Source organism: Pinus tabuliformis, chromosome 3_2 (genome assembly GCF_031772625.1).
Source record: "Pinus tabuliformis cultivar Carrire ecotype Pingquan chromosome 3_2, CPIR1, whole genome shotgun sequence".
Lineage (NCBI taxonomy): Eukaryota > Viridiplantae > Streptophyta > Pinopsida > Pinales > Pinaceae > Pinus > Pinus tabuliformis.
In genome coordinates, this window is record NC_142302.1 from 540,490,328 (window position 1) to 540,514,318 (window position 23,991).

General features: G+C 41.7%; 1 pseudogene; it reads right to left on the reverse strand.

Moving 5' to 3' along the window:
- Positions 1–22,216: 22,216 nt before the first annotated feature.
- LOC149181642 (UDP-N-acetylglucosamine transporter ROCK1 pseudogene) lies at positions 22,217–22,891 on the reverse strand (annotated as a pseudogene).
- Between the last annotated feature and the right edge of the window lie 1,100 nt (positions 22,892–23,991).

Here is a 23,991-nt window from a genome sequence, read left to right on the forward strand (position 1 = left end):
ACTTATCTTTATTTAACTTCTTCAACAATATATCCTGATCCACCCTACGCACTTAGCTGTAGGGGTCCATGCACATAGCTGTGGACTCTTCTAGGCCTCTGCACACACAGCTGCAGAGCCTATATCCACTACCTAAACCCTTCACATGGAATTAGAGACACTTCAAAACTATCCTTCTCAAAAACCCACTACACATTAGATCCAGGATTACATACCAAAAATAAGCTACCTCTACCCATAGAGCCCTGCTCTATTTATACCTTTCCATGGACTACTATGCATGGGCGGGTTGACTCAACTTATATTTCTTTACATTATTTTTGGGGAGAGTACCCTTTGACTCCACTTATTATCTATCATTCTCCGCACATCCCGCAGAGTCTTTACCCCATCCTTACCCATAATTTTAGGCTTTGTGCCCCATGACCATTCCGCAGGGCTTCTGCTACCCAACAGTCCCCCAACACAATCATCATGACTCGTCCCGAGTCACTCAGCTAGTGTAGGAATATTCACACAGAAGTCGGTTAACAACTTCTGCATATTGCCTCTCTCTACAACAAATTCGACTGCGAGCCTCTGTACCTTTTCTAAGTGAGCCACTAATGCATCCCTATCACTTTCAGTTGCTTTCTCAGTCTCACACACTACCTGCATATGCACTACCTTGCCTTCAATAGTTGTAGATATGCTAAATGCTTCATTGAGCCCAGGCTAGATACGTTCTTTGAGTACTACTTCCTGTTTCTGCACCACGTAAACTTGGGCCTTGAGAGCTTGGGCCTCCTTCATTTTGGCCAACCGCTGCATGGTAGCAACCATTTGTGTAGCCTCGCGAGTGGTGTCATAGGCTTTCTGTAACTCGCATGCCTCGGTTTCCACTTGTTGTATGGCCAGGTCCTCCTAGAGGGATGTGAGTATCTCGAGAGACTGACCTAGTAGTCCCAAGCATTCATGAACAACACTCCTCATTATTTCCAATCCGGCTAGAATTTCATCACGGTGGTGTTCCTGTTTAGCTGGGGGTGTGGGTGGCTGGGCCTTGAGATAGAGCTCTGCAACTTATAATGTTAGTTTCTCCTAGGCTCTTGCGACCTCTGCTTGGGCCGTGCGAAAGCTAGCTGCCATGTGCTCAACCTTGGTAGTTGGTGGGAGGTCCCTGGGGATGGCTAACTCTAGTACCATGCTACATGCCTCCACCATAGCTTGTTCTACTTCTCAATATCATGCAGCCAAGTCATCATTCTGGAGAGTGACCTGTTCCAACTTTGTCTTCTGCTCTGTCAAGATGTGAAAAGCGCGAACTTCCCTGGCTCGAAACTCTTGAGTTACTCCCTCTTGCAGTAGGTATAGTACTTCTCTAGAAAATGCGGCTAGATTTAATTCCCAAATACATTCTTTGCCCACGGCTACAGCTATGACAACTCCTGCAGGCAACAGTAGGGTGTGTAGCATGTGCATGCTAACCATCTGCTAAGTGGCGACTGTATATTCTAGTAGTTGTCGAGTGAGCCAGCCTGGGGATTGCTCTTGTAATACCTGCAACTTTGCTATGATCTCCCCCAACACAATTGTCCGTTTGGTGATTAGTTTGGGCAATGCTCTGGTGGGAACATTGCTTGCAGGCTAGCTACTATCCATGAATTCTTTTTCTAGAGCCTTCACTATTTTGGACATTTTTCAGGCGGTCGATGATTCCTTGGTGCGTGAACGCTTGAGGTGGTCCTGCGTCTCCATTTCCTATTGTGGGTCCTGTTCCAAGTCCATTGCTTAATTTGCATGGTTCCCTTCTGTTGTCGGGTTCGTGGTAGCCTCCTGCTGCAAAGCGGCTTATTGTTCCTGACGTGTAATCTCTACCAGTTGAGTGAGTCGTTGTTGGCGTTCCTTCTTCTACTATTGTGCTGCCAGCCTGTCGAGAATGACCTTGTCTGGGGCACACCATTCTAGAGTCCATGCTACTAATACCGTGTAAATGGCATCATCTGTTGCAATGACCGAAAGTGTGACCCATGATCACTCTGGATCCTTTCACGCGCAGATATACATGTGATGCATGTCTGCTTTGAACTCGGTCGTGCTTTGAAAATTATTGTAGATTGTGGGGGACATGCATGGTCTTCGATCAATCCGTGTCCATATCTTTCCTTCCATGGAGGTCCAAAATGCCTGGATCGCGGAAACCCTTGTTGTGTCCTTTGTAGCCTAGAGCGAAATATACCGCATGGCTTCGAGTAGGCTATCGTCAAGGCTTGGAAACTAGCTCTCCTGCAGCAATTCGCCTGTAACCAGAAGCATTGATAAAAGCAACCATGCATAATGAAATGTCTTACCTTTGTCCTACGTTTCTTAACAATTGGTCAGAAATTCATGGCATAAAAACTGTGCCCACTTGAACTGAACCCCTTCGGTGCACTGCCCTACCAATGCAATGACAGGGGCTAGAACCTCATCCACACGACATTTTCTCATGAGTTTACTGGCTAGTAGCTGAGTGGCGACTCGTACCATGTGGTCACTGATGCTTGCTATGACATACCCCTACTTTCCTTTATCTAGATGGTATTTCGCCTTCACTGTTTTAGCGAGGCCTCCCTTGCTACTAGTTCCAGCTATGTTTGTGGGGTTATTCCCTTTAAGTGGCAAGTGTGTAATCTGGTGGATTAGGTTGGCTATGATTGGGATCGACTTTTCCAACAATTGATATCCATCATGTATGAGACATAGCAGCCATTGGATCACAAATATGGTGATGGTCGTGCGGTCATAGTGAGGTATCCACCTGAGATTTAGTAGTCCCGTCTTCTCCACACCTAGTAACCACTTCTGCGGCAATAACTTGTCTTCAGCCAGTTTGGGGACCTTTTCTCTGTCTGCAAGGTCCCAATCTTCAAATTTTATTCTTGGAACATGCCCCATTGGCAACCCTTCGAACCTTATGTTGTCCAGAAGAAGCGGGCTCTGGAGCGTAGTCTTTGCAGCGTCCACATCTTTCAATATCTTGGTCGTTCAGGTCCACAGAGAAAGATATAGGGGGTAACAATGAAAGTTGGAATGCAACTTCTTCTTCCTCTGCCTATGCGTAAATTTGATCAATCAAGGCTTGCAGATCGTCATCCTCTTCAGCGGGTTCAGTGGTGACTGCTTTTCCTTTGTCAACTATCGAGCGCTTCTCGAATCTTGGTGAGGCCTAGCCTATTCCTACCATCTGCTTGTTCTACTTGGGTCGCAGGGTACATGGAGACTTAGGAACTTCGGGAACCTAAGTCACATCCTTGGGCTCTTCCTAATTCACTTGCATTTCCTTTGTGACTCATGCGTGGGTTCTTGTAATGGTACTCATGGGGTGCCTGGTAGCCATGTACTTGCTGCTTTTTGTTGGTTCAAAGCACCAAAAGTCCAGTGCTAGCCACAAACTATGAGATTTGAAAAAATCTCTTCCCTTCGTTTTCAGTTTATTAATGGTGTCGAGTCGACAGATCTTTGCGTATCTTGTCCAGAACTTTCATCTTAATGTCCCATCGCCTGCTCCTCTCTAATGTAATATGACCTTCCTATCAGGATCAATGTTTCTAACGGTCATATTTTGACTTTTCCCGGTGGAAGCGCCATCCGTGGGCATATTTATGACCTTGTCGATTACCTGACTGGGTAAAGAAGCCTTTTGCCATGCCAGTTTTCCACAGACTGGTTTATAGTCTCACACCTTCTTTCAACTACTCGAGGCGCTAAGACTGTATTTTCTACTGCTAGTCAAGTGCTAGCACCTTTGGTGTGAGTTTAGAACTTCCCTACTAGCCCGGGCTACGAGCACCTCTCAAGCATCTGGGTAGCCAGTTGGGGGGTTATGTTCTTTTGTGGGTGTGGGCGCAGCCATGATAGTAGGGTTGCAGCTCATTCCTAGGTTATTCTGTTGGATTCGTCCCTTCTTAGCGCACTTTTCTTCCTTGGTTGTAACCATAGTTTATGAGGCTAGCAGCTACTCTGTCTTTTCTGAGCTTTCTTCTGTCATGTATTACAGGCCTAGTGAACTTGTGGTATCCACAACTTCCATGATCCCCTGCTAACCTTGGCGCCGGCCACTGGTGCATCGGTCTATTGGGGTGGCTTTGGACTAGTAATTCTAAGCTGGTTGGATGCCCACACCTCATACACCTATAGCCTATGATGGCAACAAATTCTTACTTCGTTTCGCTCTTCTGACTATACGCACACCTGCCTTCGATATCTGCACCCTTTTCTTCTCATCATCAGAGCTACACCCTTTTCTGAAGCAGTGGTTGCGCATGATGCTTTCGCGGATACCTTCGGCTGTTCCTCTGCCCCTATTGTCACATCCTATTACAGTTGAGTGTGGTTACTTCATGCAGCTAGTTCTGACATCATTCAATCTCTTCATCTGAGTCTGACGTGCAAGAACTATCACAGTCCCATGAGAGTCTATCCTTAGCAGTTGGATTCACCCTGTCCTAACCTTGTGTTGTAATCTGGTAGATACAGTCCAACTCACCATCGATGTCTTCGTCATGCACAAACTTGGTATATTGTGCCCCTTACGCTGGATCCAATGGGACCACTACGCAGAGAGATTTCTTTTTGAATATCCTTTTTCGTTTCTTGAGTTTGATTACTCCATTCATATCCATCGCCCAATATATCCCTAACAGAGCAGGATATCGGTTACTATCATCCACAATTTCTATGACCTCAAAATCGGTTTGGGTGTTGGCACCATTGATGTCTATTGTAACCCCGTGCAGTCTTCCCATGGGCAGAATATTTTGTTGGTTAGCCATCCGTAATTGAATCAACAGCCATTGTAGTGGAGGCCTACCCATGCATTCCCAAGTCTGCTTTGGTAGGACATTCATGTCGAACCCCAAATCTAAAACAACCTGGTCCATCTCATAGTCTTTGATCTGGACAGTCAGTCTCATTTCGGACCACTCGCGGTTCGTCCACTCCCTCGCATCGAGTTATTAATTCTTGTAGCCCCTTTACCACTTTAGCATCCCTGATTAACTTCATGCAAGTTTCCAAGAAGGTGGTTAGCATAGAAGTATCCTTCTCTGATCCGAATTGATCCTTACTGTCTGACCTAGAAGCTTCCACGAAGTTCTTCTTAGCTTCTATAAAGGTTTCCTTCGCATGCTCCAAGTCCAAGTCTGGTTGTTTTGAGGTGGCCCTTACAAACCCATGCATCCACCTCTGGCTACTTCCCCTTATCTTCTCAGGTGGTGGTGCCACTTCAGAGCATCATATTTACATTAGGATCCTTCGTGCGAGGTTCATCCTCCGTCATTTGGACGTTCTGAGTGGGGTTAGCCAGAAGCATCCCTTTTTCCCGCATCTGAGCAATTATCATGGGGCAATCAACTACCTTGTGATCAAATTGGTAACAGTAAGGACTATAGGCTTTGGTCGGGTTCGTTCAATCCCACACGTAATGCCCCAAACCTCCAAAATTATAGCAAATCAATTTTCCTCGACCCCGTCCAGGTCCCATCCCCTCACGGCCCCTTCCGAATCCTTGGTATCCTTCCCACGCAATAGTGCAATGAGATCCTGTCCGCGTGCCTTCGTGTGCATCCTATAAGCAAGTGTTCAATCTATCAACATTTCATAACTAAGGCAATTTCTGTCATCATGGCCCACCGTTCTGCAAAAGTTACAAAATAATTGTTGAGGAGGGGGTTGTCTTAAGTTTGGCAATAGGTGACAATTGTTTGTGACATGCTTTCCTCCCACCTGACAGATTGTGCACCAGTGTGCGGGTGCCATGCTTGGCCCAGCTTGTACCCCTGGTCGCAACACTATTGGTCCCCCTCCTACCACATATTTTGTGAAGATCGGACATTGGTCCTTATCGTGGCCCTATCCCTTACATTTGATACACCACACTTCTTCTCGTACCTCCATCCTAGGCACCTGTCCTTGTTTCAAGCTTCATATCTCTAGACATAAGTTTTGTATTTACACTTGGATTTACTATACTCCCAACCCTGGATCCTGTATTAGGGTTCTGTGCAGCCACATTGCTACCTCCAGTGCTTCAGCTTGGGTTCAGATCTTTTTTTGCGACATAGTTGATCTCAGATATGGCATTAATGGTGCGACAAACCAAGTACGGTGTTGCGCATCTGACAATGTCATATTGGCCTCGCAGATGGTGCTTTTCAACCTTTGATCCAAATCCCATGGCATTTCACTAGGCAACATTACAATTTCCTTGAACCCAATAAATGACTATGCTTTTGACTTTGGTCACCCAAATTCCTTGTTTAGCACCTCCTAGATTGCTACTATTCCTTCGTTTGGATGATCACTTGAATATTTCATGTACCAGGTCAATGTGCAGTCCTGCAGCGCACTAACTAAGGTAGCCTTCTTGATGTTATCATCCGTGATGCCCTGAGCATCCCATATAGACTTTATCACAAACCATAACCGGCTCGGTTCCTCATTTCCTACACCCTTAAATGTTGGCAGCTGGACTGAGCTTGCCATCCCAACTTTTGGTGTTAGTGGGGTTGGCGTTGGAGTGGATGGATTTGATGTAGGTGAAGTGGGTGGTGGCATGGACGGAGGTGGTAATAGTGGGAAATTCTCCTTGATCAACCAGACTACACTTCTTGGTGAGAACCTCGTGAGCTCCTCCTCGCATTCCCATGAAATAGAAGCCAAAGGACTTTTTTCAACCCCTCCTGTTTTGTGGTAACCTCTTCCACTCTGTGTTACTCTTGACATCAATAAATGCGCATAATTTGTTTTTCACACAACAACATCTTAATCCATGTATTCAATGATTTGATATACTTACCCCGCGATCCTTGAAGAAATCCCCTTTCTGCTTCACTATAGCTCACAATTGTATCTATCATGATCTCAGTGATAAATACTCCTATTACCCAATCTAGGCAATGATGTACTGTGACCGCGATCCATGGGTGGACCGACTCTGGAGACCACACAATAGGATTGTCTAATCTGCACCTTCCCACACTGTCAGCTAGCCTTGTGATCCACTCATATATCTCTACCGAAAATGTCGCGAAGAAGACCTCATAAATATCTATGTATATATAGTGGTCCAGCCATCTTCCTTCGATATTCGCGGGTTTCTATTTTCCTGAGTTGCGAACTTGTGAAGTTTCAGATCCCACCACTACTCAATCTCATTCTTTGTAGGGTTCCAGTGTTCCAACATTAGATACCCGTTAGGCAGACCCTGGTTCCTGGCAACGGAACCATTTGTTGGCTTACATGGGCCTGACCCAGGTTCGGAAAAATTATTTAGCCAAACAAATATCATAGCTACCTACCCTTTCAGCAACATCCCATGGAGCACGGACTGACGTCTCACCCAAGGTAGCAAGGGAGGGTGCTAGAACCAGGTTTCCGCACCCTTGGGATGTCTAGATGTGGTCTGGAGATTTCGCACACCGTTCTGCAGCTTCACGCTGCTCTTTTTCACGCAAATCCGAACCTGAATAATCCTTACTACTTACTATTTCACTGTTTATGTATTCAATCTACTTATTGTGATATTTAAACAAATATTTATCAGAGTTAACCAGTTCACGCATTTAGAATAGACACAAATTCATGTATTTATAAGTAGATGTGCATAGATCAAACAGTTACAGTAAACATACAAAAGCCAGATCTGCAATACTTCAGATTTAACAAAGAATTTCAGAAACGAGTTACCTTTATTCAAATTCTTCACCAATACATCCTGATTCGCCCTGCGCACTCAGTTGTAGGGGTCCACGCACATAGCTATGGACTCTTCCAAGCCTCTACGCGCATAGTTGCAAAGTCTCTATCCACTACCCAAACCCTTGACTTAGACTTACAGATGCTTCAAAACTAACCTTCTCAAAAATCCATTACACATCAGATCCAAGATTACATACCAAAAACTAAGCTACCTCTACCCATAGAACCCTACTCTATTTATACCTTTCCATGGACCGCGATCCATGGGTGGACCGACTCAACTTATATTTCTTTACATTATTTTTGGACAGACTACCATTTGACTCCACTTATTATCTATCATGCTCCGCACATCCCGCGGAGTCTTTACCCCATCCTTACCCAAAATTTTGGGCTTTATGCCCCATGACCGTTATGCAGAGCTTCTACTACCCAACAATTTGTGGTTATGTGTAGGCCTATATTGGTAGTAGAAGAGAGAGATCTCCTGGTTAGAGCAAAAGGATTTGTCATCAAACTCAAGAGCCATCACAAACCTTCAAGGAGGTCGTGTATTATCTCAAACCATTTAACATTAGGAATTCCATGAATGACTTATTGATTGGTCATATAATTGGGTATTAATTGTTGTCTCAGTTTACCCATTTGTTTTTCTATCTAGTGATCCTAATAAGGTCAATATATTATGGAGAAATGGCTCCTTGTGAGTAAATTCTACCATAATAGAACCTGTGTTTTCAATGAGAGCATTCATTCTTTCTACCCTCTTTATTTTGGACTCTCTTCATTTTTTGTCCTATTATATTTCTTGGTTCTTCCCCAAATTTTTCATAGCATGTGTGACTCTTTTTGGGGTTTAATTTTATTGATTTTTCCCTTGAATTCATTTCAATAATGTGCATTTAAAAAAAAAAATTCCACCCAACTGCCTTCACAAGTCATCTTATAGTGTAGTTGAAATTTCCAGCTGAAATTTTGCAGTGTCAAGAGTGTGCTTATTACCGCACTGAGCACAACACATCTATGTGGTCAAAGATAAAATCCAAAATCTTAAAACCTCCTTCAGAAACCATTTATCTCATATCTAAAGTGGTTTTGTATTTTTTTCTAGAGTCTAGATCTGTCATAGGTATGATTATGGTTTGATTCTTTAATTGGATTTGGGTGCCCAATTTTGAAGGGGTCTTTTGCTTCTTTTTTACATTTCGATTTCTCCTTTTCTCTCTGCTCAAATTCTTATTTCATAGATCTATTGTTACTATTGCTATCAAATTTTTCATACCCCTAATCTAAATCCACATTTTTTTAGTTGTTTTAGGTCTTTTTTGGCTTAGACCCTTCAAGTTTCTACTTGAGAGTTTTGAGTTCTTTTCTTGCAGGTGTTGATCCCATGTTTGGATCTTGTTTTTAGGGTCCATGTGGTTGATTTTGTGAAAGATTTAGATATATTCTTGATTTCAGTTTCACAATCTCGTTGGCTTTGTGTGGTTTTTCTCTTTGGTGGTGTTTTGTTTTTAGTTGTATAGTTTTCATGTAAGAGAAATTATTTGGCTGTCCTTCATTTGTTTACTATCATTCCCTCTTAATCTTCTTAAGGCCTTCTTGGCTCTAGGGTTTGGTTTTGACCAATGTAGAACATTGGCTCTTTTTGGGCATTGTTCTACAACCCTAGCTTCTTGACATTACCTCCCTCTTTTTCACTTTTTTTCTTTCTTGTTGATTGCGTGAGGGTGTTTATTTGGCTTTGGATTCCTATCTCTTACGCTTTCTCAGTGTTTTTCATTCGATATTAGGGACTCTTTTGGCCTCTTTTCCATTTCTTACATTCTTCATTTGTCTTTTTCGTCTATATTTTTATGAATTTGGGGTTTGCATTTAGTATCTAGTGAGAGGTGATTTTTGTAGGAATTTGTCTATTTCAAGTGAAAAGACTCTCACCCTCCTATAGTTAGCATTCATTGAATTGAAAGTAAAATCTTTCATATAGATGCACTACGATGTTACTAACCAATAGTTGATCACATCATATAAGTTTCACGTCACTTCCCAATTGAGTAAAAAATAAATAGTAAAATAAACACATTAATAAAATTAACCAGACTCATCTTTTCTTTTAAATCATAGTAAATCCACATTAGCTTGGGTTAGGGTCTTGGAGGTAGGTGTGTGAGTAAAATTCTCCAAGACCGCAAAACCAACTTAGCCTACTTAGCTAGGGAGTGAAAATTCCTTCATCATCGCATGCTCGAAGTCGGTGCATGCCAGAGAACTCAGTAACTGGGGGTTAGGCTTACATCATGGTATGAGTGGTTCTCGTTGATGTTACCCAAATAATGGTAGGAAAACCCATGTCATTGGCTGACAACCCAAAAGCCTAAGACTTGACCGGCCCATAAGGACAAAGGTAACCTTAAAGGACAGTCTTAGGAAAATACCCTAAACATGGTGCTTGTGGGTAGTAATCATCCTTCTACCTTACCTCCCCCTAGACAATTATGCCTACAATGTTGAGATACCACAAGTAAGAATTATTTTACATGTGTTATTACATTCTATGGATTTTCTAGTGTGTGTTGTTTGGTCTGAATTGGTAGTTTTGACTTAGGGATGTTTGTACTAACTTGTTTTGGTTTATATACATTTATTCACCCTCGCTGAAACCAGTCGCTATTGGTCATGATGAATTCGTAGTTTTCCTCCTGAACGAGTTGGACTTATCACTCCTTCTCAGAGAGTGCCTATCGAGGCTGAAGACTTAGAACATGTAGTTATGGATTGTATACTTGGTCCTCCTGGTAGTTACCTAATATCCACTGAGACATTGGCAGGAAATTTTGTCTCTCCCATTAGTACACCTTTGATCAATCCTTTAGGACTTGTTGTCACTACTACAACACCCTCCAAAATTTTTTCTTGTACCAAATTTCAGAGACTCTCTTGGTTTTTTATATTGTTTTCACAAACATTGAAATCCATTGTATTTTTTTTCTCAGTATTTTGATCCCTTTTGCAAGAAAAGAAAAATGTTGGCTTTTTGCATGTTAAGTGTCACACAATGTATATGAGTTTGTTTCAGTGGTTTCAAGGGGTTACCTTTGTGTACATGATTTATTTTACCATGTGAACATCTATCGCACTCATTTCCAAAGTTGTAAGCATTGATGCACAAGTGTCGTCACGGTCGTCTCAAAAGTGTATCTTTAGTGTCACACTTGTCATGAGTCATCGCAAAGTTGTTGCACTGAGAGAAGTATATTGTTCATGTGTCTTGGATGATATATGTTTTTATGTCATCAACTATTCTAAGTGTGTGATTACAATCAAGTCATATCATCATTCACATCAGCTTCACTAATCCCACACTTAGCCAAACCCATAAAAATTTCCATCAACTTAGCCTCATTTGACCCTTATGAACTACATATTGCATAGTCTCAGCCCTCTAGCTACAACCCTACCTCTTGAAACTACACAATGTGCTCAAGGCCAGACCTTGGCCTCTAAAACTGTGTAATTCATCCCTCCAACCTGGCCTCAAATGCACATTGCACAGTCTCAGACATAAAGCCCAATCCTTAAGCTCCTGAGCTATGTAATTACGCATTCACTCAACCTCCTCTGTCTTCCATAACTACACAGTAGGTTGAATCAATGCTTAAACCCTCAGCCTAACTCACTGAGCTCCTAGTCACATAAAGTAAAAGGGTCTCAAAGAAGAAGGGGCTAAAGTGGATCGGAATGTCTCATCCCACATGGAATTTTAATGGGAAATTCTAATGTGATAATTGTGCAATAAGGTAATGCAAAGCTTTAAAGGTGTGGTGGGTCAGAAAATGAGGCATTTAAGAAGGAGATGGAGCATTAAAAAATCAACATGGGCTAACCCTGTAAGGCCCCTCGTGACACGAAATCGAGGTTGACATAAACAGAGTAAATGATGGCATGAAATCTCAAGAGGAATTGATGATTCAACATGGTGCTCTATGTAGAGGAAAGATGATGTACCACCCAGGTGACCTCTCCTTTTGTATAATGGCATTAAACTTATAGTTGACTAGTCCCATCTCTAGAAAACGAATGATTCAAGCAGTAAAGGTAGAAGAGAGGAAATCGGCTAAGTAGAAGAGGTAGCCAGACTGTGGGCAAGAAACGACCTGAGAAAAGGCCATCACAAAGATGGGAATTAAGATATTTTACCAAAGTTTTCCTCTGTAAATTGACGTGTTTTGTTATTATGTACTTGTCACAATTTAATGAGGCAATTAATCTAATTGTAGTCTTTTTGGGCTGCAGAACCATCCCTGTTGTGGGGAAAAATGCCTATGCAAGACGATCCTATCCACCTAAGGTGTGAAAGCGCCTTAGCAACAAACGAATACAGCTATTATGATTTCTTCCTTTATGAAATGTGAAAGAGGGGAGATTGGCAGACTTACCGTTGTCTTCCAGTTGTCCCTCGATCTAGATCCTCTTCTCTTTGCGTGTCCACAGCTACTTGTCTCCTCGCTTGCTCAAGAGAACAGCTACTTGAATCCCACGAGATCACAAGAGAACAACTACCCGTGACAAGAGAACAGCTACTTGCGACAAGAGAAGAACACAATGCAAAGGAAAATATATATATTCATAAATGATTCAGGATTAGAAGTAAATCAAATACACTAATGCAATCATACAAAATACACCAGCATATAGGAAAGAATCAAGATAGCTTTATTGATAAGTAACAGGGTTCAGGAAGAGATACAACCCATAGGGCTCCAATCCAGCATCTCCTTCCCAGCAGAATGGAATTCCTTCTTCAGCTCCCTTCAAAGCATTAAGCACCCAATGTTTCCAGCCACAAACCAATAGCAATTCTTTGCATTCACAAAATTCCAACCTCCCTGATCTCATGTAGGAGAGATCTATATATAGGGATATTGGAGAGAGGATGAGTCAGCTTGAGACTGGTATGAAACTGACTAGTGTCCTCTCCCTCTCATAGTTCTTGAGTCCACTTGGAGGTTCTTGCTTCCACTTGGAGATTTGGAACCTCTTACTCATCACCAGTTGAATTCCCTGATCCAAGTGTCATTTTGGAAGCTTCCTGGGCATTGACACCTTGAGAAATTACTCTGCCACTTGTCCAAACTCACTCAGCGCAGGTAGCCTTTGTTCCAGTTGACATTCAACACAGGTAGACAGTGGAGCAGTTGACATTCAGCGCAGATGCTCAGTGGAGTAGTTGACATGATCCAGAATTGGCTTGTTTTTGAGTGTTTTCAGGTGGAGAACTTCAGTGAATTGCTGTGGTTAGTTGGCCTTGTTCCTCTAGGGGTAGGAACAACATGTTTAGGGACTTTGGATCCCTTAGATTATGGACATTTCATGCTCAATGCTGTAAGGCACAAAAATGTCTATAACAGTTGCCCCCTAAAGTATGAGGCCATTTATCGGGTGAAATGCTTTATCCAGGAGGGTCCGAAGTTCATCCATCTACTGGGAGGAGACCTGTAATAAAATACAATACAATAGATTATGATTCATACTGCTTTCATGATCTAGCTGAGGTGGGCATTCCCATGCTCAGCTTTATAAATTCATTTTTGTACATAGAACAGATGATCGTCTGATGGTAGACTGATAACTTTGGCGAAATTATCATCCTTTGAGTAGGATGATCATCTGCTGCAACGATGTACGTGTCAAATGTCTTTATTTTTTCCTGAATATATATCGTAGCCCGGATGGATGAAACTAGATCCGGGGTCTTCAAACTCATTCGATCTTCACTCTAATTACAAGTCGATCCATGTGAGAATTGCGTTGAAGTCGAACATGGAAATACATCGCTTGAATACCGGTCAATGATGTAAACCGTTAACAAGCGCGAGAGGAATCACCGATAATGATAATGACCCTCAAGGTACTGCAGTACAATTCACGTGGTGTGAATAAAGGACTTGGCGTTGAACACCACGCAAAATCTTCTGGTCGAAGGTCATTGATGTATACCTGTCGCCGGAAGTGAGAAACTTGCCATTGAGGCATGCAAGCTTCAAAGTACTGAAGGGGTTGTTCCTAGATCAACTTCTTGGATAATGAGCTGATGTCGAAAAGAAGCGATCCGTCACAGGAGGGCCTTAATGAATCCCACATCAGTGACATGGAACAGAGCTAATGATTTTAATGGAGGTGAAAACGATCTGTGACATATGATTCAGGGCGGCGGTCATGAATGGATGAAGGATAATGTACGGCAGTGGATGGGACCCAGTTGACTCTTTCTGAACGACTTCTCTTGAACATATGGCGACACTGATGCGATGGATTGGTAGCATTACCCCAAATATGGATGGTATGGCGAGACCATGGTGATGTGACCGGTGAATGAAACAACCCAACCCGAATGTGGTACGGAGGAAAACTGTCATGTTCAAGAGCGACCTGCTACCATCAAAGTTTTCTTGATTTTTCCCAATTTTTCCCCAGTCTTTGCTGACCAGTACCTCTTTATTTTTTTCAAGCTTGAGGAGGATAACATATTCTTGTTCTATAACCTGCCCTTCGGGCAGGCCCATCGCTATGTTTTAACGAGCCTAGCGATAGGGAAACTCGTTCTCGTCTAAAGACAAGTTTGTCGCTATTTAATAATTTTAACGAGTCTAATGACAAGGATAACTCGGTTCTTTTCATTTTTAGAGAGTCTGAAAAGATACATAAAGTCAACTCCAAAATTCCTTTTTCGTCATCTAATCCCTTAAGTCCGAAAAAGTCTAAAACAATACAGAAGGGATGAGTTTTCAATATCTTTAATGAGCCGAACAAAACAAGCGCTCGATCTTTTTGTGAAATAATCCCTCAGGTCCAAAAAGATTAAAATCTAGAGGAGGGATAGCTCTTCCTGTCCTTTAACGATCTGGAAGGCCAAAACTCGGCAATCTTTTCATATTTTACGAGTCAGTTGAAAAGAGCTTAAAGAAGACTCGTCTTCTGAGGAACGAGTGATGAACAGGGTTAGCAGCTGATTCCAGGTAGGTTGGAATTTTCCAATCACGGCAGTGTCACAAGGATGGCTAGGTGAAATCACTCTTCGCAGTTGTTCCTCAGAATGGGTAAACAATCATATGGGGATGGACGATCGGCCAAATGAAAAGTGGAGGTGGCAAGTGCAAACACGACCAAGGCTTTTATGGCTGATAAATTTACGATCACAGTGGTTATTTACCGGGACAGGTTCATTTTTTATTTAAAAATGAGCTTAAACTCTGGAGGAAACTCTGCTCACTGCTTATATTTATTTTTTAATGAGCATGAAGACCGCGTTAAAACTGCTCGAATCTTGCGTTTATTTTTTAACGAGCATGAACTTTATGCTAAAACTGCTCGATTACCCAGTCATAAGATAAGAGTGTCTCATGAAAGATCCCATTTTTTATAGAGCTTGCGCCTTACCAAAGCTATGCTCACTCTCCTTTCTTTATGCAAGTTAGGAAACGGTTAACCCAAAAAACAGATAAATAACCGCTCTTTTCTTGCACTCCAAAAGGTTTGCATGCCCCCAGGTATAAAACAGAGTTTCAAGGTTACCCCTCAATTTGCAGATAAAACATTTGTTTTACCGGGAGAGGCCTACCTCTTTTAGGTTACCCAAAGATTGTCTCGTTACTCTTTCAAACAAAACACTTCCTCGGCACTGTCTACCGAAATAGACAAGGGTGAATGACTGTTGTCAAACACGTAACTTTGACAAAAGAATCTTATTCTATAACAACCCCTCTTCCATCCACGGACGGGGTACGGACTAGTCATATTCTCCCGCGGAAACCTACCTTATACCCAAAGTTTTCCTGCCGAAGCAAGCCAGGATGCATGCCCCCTGGGTTCCGGTCATATCCTCCCGGATTACTCGCGCTCATCAGGAGGACAGACCGTGGGTTGAGACACTTCTTGCGTGAATAGACCATTTAGGGATGGTACATGACTATTTGCAATGTATGATCCGGGAAACGAAAGTTGGTCTACGAGCTTGACCATTCTTCCTTCATGCGGAAAACACATTACTCTAAAGAGTGAGGAGACTACAGCTCCCATGCAATATATATAGTCTCGTCCAAGGAGTAGGTTATAATCCAAGGGTCCTTGAACGACCATCACGTTCATTTGAACGGTCTTCCCTTTCAATGTTATAGGCACATTGGGGAGGATCCCTAAAGGTCGACTGGTTCCTTTATCAAAACCTGATAGATTTCTCATCTCAGGTAAGAGTGCTGGTGAACCAAGTGCTCTCCAAGCAATAGAGGAAAGGATACTCACAGATGCCCCCTCATCAATGATAGTGCCAGCCATTACCATTCTGTATATTTGACAAATAATTCTGAATGGTATACTGGCTGGCAACCGGGGTCTGCCTAGCTGGTTCCAATCAAAGGACACAACCAGGTTGCTTGGTGGTGACACCGAATATACGGCCGGATAGCGCTCTGATGAACTTCCTTCCTGCGATAAAGGAATGGTGGCATTGCCCCCTTGATCATCAGAGTCAGTGCTAATGAAGAGAATCTGGACGGTGTCGTCTTGATTTTCCTCCGTGATGGTGTCATTCGAAGATGGAGCCTCTGAAGGCAAAACCGGGTCAACTGCCATATCAACCTTTTGACTTTCGTCAGGCATGGATCTAGACGGTTCATCTTCAATGACAGGTGCTTCGGCTGACCACCTGGGCGGGTCAGCCGGATTCTCAACTAGCGAGGGACTTGGCAAGAGTTTTTGATATCCAGGAGGAAGTTGCGCTCGTAAAATCGGGCGATCTTCTAGAACTCTTTTCACCTCATCTAAGAAGGGACAACGGTGGATGGCGTGATCGCCCTCACACAGTCTGCAAGGAAATTTAGTTTTCCCACTCTGTCCTGGAGCTTCACTCCCACTAGTTGACGGTGAGCAGTCGGCATGGCTATCAGAGGTCGATGCTACCGAATTGTGCAAACGGGGGGACCAGTCTCTTAGTATCCGTGGGATACAGGGACAATCTCTATGGAAGTGGTCTCCCCTGCATATGACGCATGGCGATTTAGGCCTTACGAGTGCGGTGTGTGGATTTTTGTTAGATGACACTTGTTTGCCCCCAGTCGCCTTAGGCTCCTTCTTCTTCTTTTCTTTCTTCTTCTTCTCCTTCTCCTTAGGAACACGGTTTTTTGATTTACCAGTTCCGTCAAGTGAAGAGGAAGGAGGGGAGGAAGATGAAGTGGAAGGCTGGGAAGCAACTCTTGTCTGATCTAACTGTTAACTCGACTGTTCAGGAATGGTGGTATTCTGAACGACATTGATTGAAAAGAGCCAAACTGGTAGGCCAATTGTCAGTCCTAGAAGCGACAATGTGGCCATGTGGGGTGCACCAACATCTCCCCAAGAGGAGAAGGGACTAGGATTTCCACCCAAGGGAACTCCTTGGTTGGTGTGCTCCATCTTTTCAACCTAAAGATCAACATAGGATTAAAGGGTGATTGTTACGTTTAAAATAAATTGTTAACGACGCTTTAGACACAACTTGCTTTTTCAGTTTTAAAGAGTCGAGAAAAAGCTAAAGATGACTCTAGTCTCCTTCGATGTTTTAACGAGCCCGAAGTGACAAATGCTCGGATGGAATTTTTCTGTTATAGAGTCTGAAAAAGGCCAAAAGAAACTGCTCTGGAGATCTAGGCAGAGGGTGTGCCAAACTTTTCGCAAAACCACAGAATACATTTTACGGTACGGGTGGTCGATCTTCGTGAATGCTGTGTTCACTGCATTGCGATCAGTAGGGCGGCCGACACGGCTTCCTAAGGATAAAAGATATATGCCTATAGGGGTCTCCCAATATATACGCGACTGTACATGGGAGCACAAATCCGTACTAGCGCTACCGTCTCTCAGGAGGAATCACCCACCTTCTTCGAGATCGACAGTCACTAGGCTTAACGACGCCGAAACACGTCTCTAGCCTAGACCTCTATGTTGTGCGTTATGTGACAAAGCGTTGTTAGGTTCATTTAGTTTATTTTAGGTTGATCTTTTTAAAGTTTGCCTTTCAAGGTTCACCACGAGATGTATGATACAAATTCCTAAATGCAGTCTAAGATGATAAGCAAGCTTTATTATCTTTCAACTTTGAAAATCCTAGCTACTAAGGGAAAAGAATAACACTATCTTTTCTCAAAGAGCAATCAGCACACTCTAATGCACTTTCCCTAAATCCAACATGCAAACTATCAAATGCAAAATGCACAATGCAAGTGTTTGTTTTCCACTTTCTTAGTATAAATGCCTACAAAGAAAGCTTTTTGCACAACTTTGAATTTGCTTTTAAAATGATCAATACAAACAAGTTCACTCTTTAGAAAACAACAAGCATAGAAGAGATTACAATCACTTTGCTATTTTCGAAATAAAGACTTGTTTTGACATTTAAAAGACACAAATTCAAACCAATAAGCAAAAGTAAATCTATAATCAATCTGCAAACAGCCAATGAACTCCCTTCTAAGACCACAATCAAATCTGAATCAAAGGCTACAGGATGACTACTTTACTCATGCAAAGGAAGACTGTAAATGACGTCACAAACACATAAAAAAATTCACAATCTTTTTGTACAAAAAAGAGGCGGAATCTAAGCAAAGAAAAGCTTATCAAACCGGTACCTATGCTGGTTAAAGGCTGCAAAAACAGAGATCAAAACAGGGCAACAAAGGACAAAGAACCCCAGCTGCACAAGGCCAAACTGGTTCAGCGCAGGTCCAACACTGTCAGTTTGACATTCAGTGCAGGTAGCCCCTTTGGGACCTGCGTTGAAATGCAGACTGCCTTCACAGTGCCTGCGCTGAAAGAGAAACTCTCATTTCCCTTGGTTTCTGGGTCACAAAATGCTAAAAAATCAACTGTTTCAGGGCAAATCAGAAACACAGGCAAGGTATAAACAGAGGAATACTTTGATAGGGTACTAAAGACTATCACAAGGATCATCAAATCATTTGTGGATCTAGTTTAGATCATAGACAAGTCCAACAACTGGATCAAAGTAGCAACTTTTTACTTTGCATCCGGGAAAGATGCAATTCAATAGTTACTGTCAAGTCTATGAAGTAAACAAATGACGGAAACACAAATGAAATGAATAAACAAGTTCCTCCCCAGCGGAGTCGCCAATTTGTTGTGGGGAAAAATGCCTATGCAGGACGATCCTATCCACCTAAGGTGTGACAGCGCCTTAGCAACAAACAAATACAGCTATTATGATTTCTTCCTTTATGAAATGTGAAAGAGGGGAGATTGGCAGACTTATCGTTGTCTTCCAGTTGTCCCTTGATCTAGATCCTCTTCTCTTTGCGTGTCCATAGCTACTTGTCTCCTCGCTTGCTCAAGAGAACAACTACTTGAATCCCACGAGATCACAAGAGAACAACTACCTGTGACAAGAGAACAACTACTTGCGACAAGAGAAGAACACAATGCAAAGGAAAATATACATATTCATAAATGATTCAGGATTAGAAGTAAATCAAATACACTAATGCAATCATACAAAATACACCAGCATATAGGAAAGAATCAAGATAGCTTTATTGATAAGTAACAGGGTTCAGGAAGAGATACAACCCATAGGGCTCCAATCCAGCATCTCCTTCCCAGCAGAATGGAATTCCTTCTTCAACTCCCTTCAAAGCATTAAGCACCCAATGTTTCCAGCCACAAACCAACAACAATTCTTTGCATTCACAAAATTCCAGCCTCCCTGATCTCATGTAGGAGAGATCTATATATAGGGATATTGGAGAGAGGATGAGTCAGCTTGAGACTGGTATGAAACTGACTAGTGTCCTCTCCCTCTCATAGTTCTTGAGTCCACTTGGAGGTTCTTGCTTCCACTTGGAGATTTGGAACCTCTTACTCATCACCAGTCGAATTCCTTGATCCAAGTGTCATTTTGGAAGCTTCCTGGGCATTGACACCTTGAGAAATGACTCTGCCACTTGTCCAAACTCGCTCAGCGCAGGTAGCCTTTGTTGCAGTCGACATTCAACGCAGGTAGACAGTGGAGCAGTTGACATGATCCAGAATTGGCTTGTTTTTGAGTGTTTTCAGGTGGAGAACTTTAGTGAATTGCTGTGGTTAGATGGCTTTGTTCCTCTAGGGGTAGGAACAACATGTTTAGGGACTTTGGATCCCTTAGATTATGGACATTTCATGCTCAATGCTGTAAGGCACAAAAATGTCTATAACAATCCCAGGCTGAAACAGCTAGTCGATCTGACAACTAAGGATGGGCCAAGATATTTTTCGTAATTTAGTACATATATGCCCTCTTCTTATAAATAGAAGGAAACCACTCTTAAAAAAAGTTCATAATTGTGGGAAAGAAACTCCTAAGTGGATCATTTTCCTACTTCACAAATGCATTATATGAACTTTGACGTATGCACTCTATCAAAGAATTTAATGGAAGAATTGTGGTGATTCCAAAATCCTTGATTTTCATTATGTTTTTCTCCCTCTATATTTCATTATGTGATTGACGTTCTCCTCATATTGCATGTATGTAGTAGCTAGATATATTTCCATTATATACAAATTCATTTAAGTTAAATCATTGATAATGAATGCCTATATTCATATGGTGATAAGGTCCTTAGAAGGAGCTCCCTGCATCTCAACATCTCATAAACCTCTCATTGCTCTCGTTTTCCTCTAGATCCAGTGATACTAAATTCTTAAAATCTAATATTTGTTTTGATGGATTTTCTCATTATCATCTCCTACTACTCCATCTCTATTAACAATTCATTCACTGTGAGTTTCAATCTTGTTTGGCCACCACCTTTTGAGTATTACTTTCTATGGAATTATTCACACATGTTATTTCTTATAGTGTGCTTGATGAGCAGTTCTGAACCATTTGTGACAGGAAACAATTAGTGCTACAAGCTCACAAGATTAATCTTCCAACACTACTTAAGATGTCCTAGGCACTAGTCTATAATCAACCCAGAGCCTATCTCTAGAATGATTTCCTATCCCTCAAAGAAACCCTACTCCAAGTGCTAGGAAAAGCCACAACAACTGGATTGCTCACCCTCAAATTTGAAGGTCATTTTAAGAGATGGTATCACATATTACCTATTGCTTCCATCTACTTATTCAACTAGCTTGTGAAGGAGCTTCATACAGAATTTGACATGTATGATTACTGGGATGTTCTCAAAAGAATTACTCAACTAAGAATGAATCCTAATGAATCCATTGAGGATTTTTTTTATCGTTTCCTTCACCTTTGTTATGAATTTCAAGGAGAAGACAAAGATTGGGATTTCTTTGAAAAAAAGTTTAAGCATTTGGTTCATATCTCTTTTCACGATGTATATGAACTCCCTCATGTTTTTACTTACCCATTTCTTGTGAATCATGAGACACCTCAAATTTTAGAGGAAGAACCTACTACTATGTTTATTCCTTGTCCTCCTCCTTTTCCACTATCAATTTTGGTGCCTCCCTATGATAGTAAAGTTGGTAAATCTATAAATCAAATTGATAATCGATCACTTCATTCTTCTCCTACTTTTCATAATTTAGGTCTAATGGAAGAAATACTAGAATGGATCATGGAGCCTAGGGTGAAGGGTAATCCTTTCATTCCTCAGGATGACATTGGCACTCTTGACATCAACCTTGAATCTAGTTCCATTGAAATCTTAGTTCTTCAAGGGACATATATCATCCTCTATCATCTACATGTCATGACTCTATGTATCATGATCTACTTGATCAATCTTCTCCACCAACTAGCTCTTCATGTTCTCTTGATTTTTAAGTTGTTGGTTCAAATTATGATCAGATACAAGGAATTCGCATTACACTAGTAGAGGAGGAGGAAAGTGAGGAGACTTTTGATCTTTCTTCCATTTTTGAAAGTCCCCCATGTCAAGATGATGCCTTCGTTCTTGGATGATTTTCAATCTATTGGACAGCTAATCCTCTAAGGGTGATAGTGTGGAAGATAAACTGTTAAAGGGAGTCCAAGAGACCTTGGAATATGGAATCCAATGGTCACTCCCATGTATTATAAATGTATATCATTTCTTAATAGAAAATGAATTCGCGATTTATCTTATGTAGCTTCCACCTTCCATGTGCATCTAACATGGTGTCAGAGCTGTAGTCGAATTTCTGCCCTGCTCAAATTTGAGCCACTAATTGTGGCCTCTCTGTGAATATCAATTTTGATTCCTACTAGTATAACTGCCATTATTGTGTGCATTCCTATTGCCATTATTGTGTGCATCCCTATTTCGTGCTACACATTGTTCGACTGACATCTCTCAGCTAGATTTGTGCTGGGTTCTCTATCTACTGTCTCAAATAGAAACAAATGCACCTGCACTCCTACCTATTCATCCTCTTCTACCCATGTTCTACATTTCTGCAACCTGACACATCTCCCTTCTGCTGGCACAAATTCCTGACTCTGAACGATGGTGATTCTCTATGCATGAATGAATGGCATCATTGAATATTGATGTTGTTCTATTGCCTCCCTTTTCTTCACCTGTGATGCCCATTGACAGAGTGAGGATGCTAAACCCGATAGTACAGATGCCGCTATTACAGGTATAATGCCAAGAAGAAATGCTTGCTCAGAATCAACTCCTTTGGAACCATGACCAGAGCTTTCACCAATGCTGAGCAGAAAGGCAGCAATGATCAATAAAACAAGGGCTCCAATTTGTTGAAGTGACTTATTGTACCCCAAAATAAGGAACATGAAAAGTGCAGTGAAAAATAGCTTCGTTTGATTAAGCATTGTAAAGGTAAGGGAGTCCAGATTTCAATACGAAAGTTGCAACAAACTATTCTACAGAGCATAAATAGCTGCTGGAAGGCCTGAAGCTGTTAATGATCCTATAAAGGTCCACTCTTTGCTAAGTCTGCCCAAGCTACCTTCTTTTACCATAAGTATCAAAGCACATAGAACCTTTGCACACTCGCAAATCAGTACAAAAGAAGTCACAGTTACTCCTTTCCCAGTAAAGCGTTTAGAGAGTAGTGGCTGTGCACCATATTGCAAAGTTAGAACTGTAAGATACAACCATATTCTACCATTATGACTTTTATGATCCGCACTATTCTGTTTTCCGCATGCCCTGGATTTGAATGCCATTGTTGGAGCTTCACAGCGGTGGAAAACATAGAATTACAGAGTCAAGTGTCCATGCAGCGGTGAATTAAGCTTTCATAGTCAGCGAAGTACCAACCCATTTGTGTAGATTTCAGCAATGTGATCATTGAATCAAATGTTCAGACAAGTTCCATAGGAATGTGGTTGTGGTTCGACTTCATAATAACACCAATCTCCTAGCAAGTTGCAAAAATCATCTCAACAAAGCTCTTCCTAACACGCTCTATTTTCAAACATGTCCCTCATGAAGCACGTGCATATTTTGTTCCCATCCCACCAAATAGAAGCAAAATCAAATGGATTTCATTGACTTGGATGTCAAATATAAAGGGATTTTAAGTTGCATGTGCAAGTTATCTAGAAGTTGAATTGCTTCTATGACCCGAGAGACTACTACTTATTTTTCCTTGTGTCGATAGAAGAAACCTGTAATGCAGCCACATAGATGTTGAGCGTAATATGGGTTCATAATACGAAGGATTGGGGGAACCAGTTGTTGTTGTAGATTTGGAAGCACCATTAAAATCGATACAATGTGCACAAGCAACAACGAGTCACCCAACTACTAACTCTGGCACTGCCTTTTGAAAGAGGAAACCTGGGGTTGCAATTCCTCCTGCCCTTTGGCCAGAGAGAGACCCACAAGCCAAGGATGCTCTCAACAACTTATTTTTTCCTTATACTGGAAGAAGATATGGACCAATTAAAGGAAATGGCAATCATGAAAGGTATCTTGTGCAAGAACAAATTGCAATTGGAAAGCCTCTACGCTGGAGCCCGAAGACTAAGAGATTAAGCTTTGTGAGTCAGTATCAAATTCTTCTTTTGCTACTTTTATTGCAACGATTTTTGTTCAGGTACCATAAAGCCTCGTTGAATATTTTGAAAATTTATACAATTTACCAAAACAAAAAGACAGTTCCAATAGATTCTCTTTGTGTTTTTGGCTAATGCGACTCTTGGGATTTGATACAACTGAAACTTAAAATTGGTATATCTTGGAAGGCCTTTCCAATGCACCTGAAAAAGATTTATATTGAAAACAGTGATTAGATTTCATTTTCTATCTTTGAGGCCTTTAA